Raw genomic sequence first — 4,672 nt, 5'->3', positions numbered from 1 at the left:
ATACTGTGGGACACTATGCAGAGCTGAAGTTGATTTAAGTAAAGCACGTGAAATGCACAGTTCAAGTAGGCTGTAGAAATGTTCCCAGGCAGGATCTACACTGCTTTAAAGAGCTTTATAACAGGTTTGACAACTGTTGGGGCCCAGGACACACTGCACATACAGTTTTCAAAAGGTTTTCAAAGTGCTTTAAAGCGCTTTAAAAGCAGTAGTGTAGATCCCCACCCCCAGTAAAATTTAGCAAAGTAGAAGAATGTGTTCAAATGGATCTCTGAGCTAACTCCACTATCACGGTTGTCCCATGCTGGGTTTGGATGCTGTTTAGTACAATTGTGCATCACTTTTTATAGAAGAAATGACCCTCTCTCTCTCTCTGCATACAGAGGTGTGTGTGTGTAAATGGATGTGTGTCTCTCTGTTGGAGCCATAGTCCAAGACCATGATAGAGAGGTGAGCAACTAGCAATCAACAGGGAAGGTAAACTGCCCCAGCAAGCACTGCAGAAAGCTTTTAGTTATCCCTTTCTAGAGGTTTCATCTCCAACTCCTGCCATTCTTCACTGGGGAGTGACATCTGGGGTTTCTGTGTCAAACTTTCTTCTTCCCATAGCCACCAAAACAGAGCACCATCCCTGATTTACAGAAAGTCATGAGTCAGGTAGTTATACAAACTCTGTATCAGCACCATTGTTCCGGACAGAAGTGTTATGGAAATAGGTTACATGAGAGCCCTACTCATTTGCATAGCATGATGCATAGTTCATTAGCATAATTTCCAATGTACTAAAAAATACATCTCAGATCTTCTACTTGCACTTTCCATCTCAGCCCAACAACTTTGGTTGGGAGAGTGGAGTCCACCTGTATAGCAGGATCAGCAGATGATCTGGAGATATGTCTTCTCTCCAGGTAATTGCTTTTCTGGTATCTGTGGCTGACTTGGCCCTCTGTGGGCTCATCTCCAATGGCTTTATAGTTGCAGTGAAGATTACTTAATGTGCTAAAAGCAAGAGACTCACTTCCAATAATCAACTACTTCTGAGTATTGGTATATCCAATGTCAGCATCACAATTTTACTGACTGTGTATTTACTCTGTGAATTCTCAACCGATACCGGAAACAGCATAATACTGCAAATACTCAATGGCATCGCGTCCTTTGCCGTATACTCCAGATTTTGGCTCACTGCATTACTCTGTGTCTTTTATTGCATCAAGATAGTGAACAGCAACAATTCACTTTTCCTTTGGTGCAAAATGAGGATATCATGGCTAATACCCCAGCTTCTCGTGGGATCTCTAGTCATCTCCATGATTGCTTCCATTTTTTCCATCCGGCAAACTTCTATGCAATCCAAGAGCAACACAACAGCCAACATTAGAAATGTGACACAAGCAAAGACATCAATATCCTTTTACACTTCTTCCCAACTGCTGTTTTCAAGTATTTGTTCTGGCTGTCCCCTTCTCATGGTTTTACTTTGCTCCATACTGGTTGTTGCCTCGCTGCCGGATGACAAGTAAAGAATCCAGTTTTAGGAGCCTCCAAGCAGAAGCTCATGTCAGGGCAGCTGGGACAGTGCTCTTCCTCTTGATCCTTTACCTTTTACTTTATCTAACAGATAACGTGGCTATGCTTATAAATGCCGATAAAAATCAATTCGTTTATGTATTTGTGTTGTTGGTGTACGCCCCTGCACAGGCTACCATCTTGATATTGGTTAACCCTAAACTAAACCAGGAAGCTACCCATATGCTTAAAAGAACAAAGACTTGAGTTCTCAAGCCCAAACTAGATGAGGTATTTGTCATGTATTTTACTGTTGTGTGCTTGATATTTCTTTTTCAATAACTGGCATGGGGTGGGGGGACTTGAACCGGATTGGAGCTGTGGTGCGCAGGGAGGGGAGCTTTCACCCTTTGCCATGGTCCTGATTGGAATCAGCCCTCCCTGTGTCTACTATTCACAAAGGGAAGAAAACTCTGCACATGATAGCTTTCCTACCACTGCTAATACCACACATAAGGGGGCTGGGGGTGATTCTGATTGAGACTTGGAAGTGACAAAGGGTGAAAACTCTTCATCCAGGCCATGTTCCCTTTCCAGCTCAAGACCTTATGCCAGCAATTTGTTTATTTTTAAAAAATCCAAGAATGATGGGGAAAACGACATGTCAGATGTCACATCTAAATTTGGTCTTCAATAGCTTCTTCACATGAAAGGGAGCGTTCTCCAAGTGGCATTGATTCACTGACTGACTATGTTTTCTTTAAGTGCAGCAGAACTATTCACTTAGCCCAGTGTAACCATCTCGAATTTCACTTAGAAATGCCAGCTTATGACACCAAAGGATGCAATCTCTGAATTGATGCACAGTTAACAAAGAGTGCTGGAGAAAAAACTGTGGTTGATGAAAGCTCGCAACTAAGGACTTTAGGCCAGGATGTTATGATTTCTACAAATTGCTTCTAAACACAGAGACTGCAATTGACAAATCCAAAAACTAGATACAGACGGAATACGTGCGTCGTCATTACAACTCTATGGATTACTATGGACTCAAAGGTGAAAGAAGAAAGTGCAAAAGCTGGGTTGCAGTTAAACCTCAAAAAAACCAAGATTATGGCAACCAGCTTGATTGATAACTGGCAAATAGAGGGGGAAAACGTGGAGGCAGTGACAGACTTTGTATTTCTGGGCGCAAAGATTACTGCAGACGCTGACTGCAGCCAGGAAATCAGAAGACGTTGACTTCTTGGGAGGAGAGCAATGACAAATCTTGATAAAATAGTTAAGAGCAGAGACACCACGCTGACAACAAAGGTCCGCATAGTGAAAGCAATGGTATTCCCCGTAGTAACCTATGGCTGCGAGAGCTGGACCATAAGGAAAGCTGAGCGAAGGAAGATAGATGCTTTTGAACTGTGGTGTTGGAGGAAAATTCTGAGAGTGCCGTGGACTGCAAGAAGATCAAACCAGTCCATACTCCAGGAAATAAAGCCAGACTGCTCACTTGAGGGAATGGTATTAAAGGCAAAACTGAAGTACTTTGGCCACATAATGAGAAGACAGGATACCCTGGAGAAGAGGCTGATGCTAGGGAAAGTGGAAGGCAAAAGGAAGAGGGGCCAACCAAGGGCAAGATGGATGGATGATATTCTGGAGGTGACAGACTTGACCTTGGGGGAGCTAGGGGTGGCGACAGCCGACAGAAAGCTCTGGCGTGGGCTGGTCCATGAAGTCACGAAGAGTTGGAAACGACTGAACGAATAAACAACAATCCCAGCTTACTCTGACCTTGACTTTTCTCTGCTTTCTGCTATGGGCTAGCTAATCCGTTCTCTGTTACCCCTTAAAATGGGCCCTCTCCTCTGCTTTCACCTTGTTCTATCTGTCTAACATGGGACCAAATCATGCCGCAGCCTAAATTTCACCATAATGTATGTAATCCTCCTGCATATGATTCTTCATTATCAACAAAACTCTCATCCACATGTAATAAACATACTATGTTGTATACCTGGGGATACAGCCTTGGTATTGCTCATTTAGCCTTTTTTGTTTTGCAGATAAGATAGCTGTACCTTAAGTTGGGACAATACTGGGAATTTCTTGGAGCTGATCCTCTCTCTTTTGTAGTTGCTTAACTTGAGATTAATCTTATATTACATTATTTTTCTAGTATTTCATTTTAGAATAAAATGTGCCATGTAGCCATACAAAAATAATCCCATAGAGAATCAAATTTGTGTATAGTTGCTTAAAAGAGTGGCAAGTTATGAAATGCATAATAAAGGCTATTATACAAGTCTGAAAGGTTTCTTTCCTTTGACTGAAATAGGAGACAGTGGCTCAGTTCAGACAACACATATCTCAACAGTGGTTTTAGAACTACATGGTGGAGTTTTTACATCAGCGTGGAGAAATGTGTTGACTGGTGGGCAAACTCCACACAACGAGGTTTTTGTTTGTTTGCAAAACACTCCATGCAGAATAACCACGCTTATTTAGAATAAGCTTATTTAGAATAGATCATAGTTTTACTTTTCTCTGTCCTGATTGTTGCCTCACTCTGTAGACATGTTGGCCAGATGAATCTTAGCAGATGCCCATCTTAGCAGTACTTAAATGAAATCTCATCTCAAGGTGGATGGGTCAGTAGTAGGCTTCTTGTCCCTTTCTCTTGCCTTTGCTACCACATGCACCTTGCTGATGTTTGACATTACTTCCAAAAAGCCCACAGTTGGATAGCTGTCGCTTTGTTAAACGCACTGGTTCAGGCTGCTATCCTGGTGCTGCTGGTGCTGAACCCTAAGCTCAGGCAGACAGCCTGAAGGATTATTTTCTTCAATTGAAATTTCACTGAATATGTGTAAGAGTTTGTTGGCTCAGCATAGAGAAAGAAGTTTTTGGGGACACAGAATGGGTTTAAATGGATGCACAAGTGATGGGGGTAATGCTTTAATATTAAGGGGGCAAATACTGCAGGAGTACAAACACTGTATAAAAGGTTAGATGCTTTGGTTTAATTAAGGACTGGTGAAATATAATTTGATATTGCTCAAAGATATTAGTCATAAGAACATGTGACTTGTACCAACTGTATGTATTCCAGAACTAGGTGAAAGGTTTGGGGTTATTAAAAGGTAGAGTTGTGGTTTAGCCCATAAGA

General features: G+C 41.9%; 1 pseudogene; it reads left to right on the top strand.

Annotated features, from left to right (window-relative positions):
- The first annotated feature begins 893 nt into the window (after nucleotides 1-893).
- Nucleotides 894-1,776, top strand: LOC134395416 (taste receptor type 2 member 9-like; annotated as a pseudogene).
- Nucleotides 1,777-4,672: the final 2,896 nt, after the last annotated feature.

Source organism: Elgaria multicarinata, chromosome 3 (genome assembly GCF_023053635.1).
Source record: "Elgaria multicarinata webbii isolate HBS135686 ecotype San Diego chromosome 3, rElgMul1.1.pri, whole genome shotgun sequence".
NCBI lineage: Eukaryota > Metazoa > Chordata > Lepidosauria > Squamata > Anguidae > Elgaria > Elgaria multicarinata.
The sequence above is the reverse complement of the archived record's forward strand: the minus strand, read 5'-3'. Positions and strand labels throughout refer to the sequence as shown.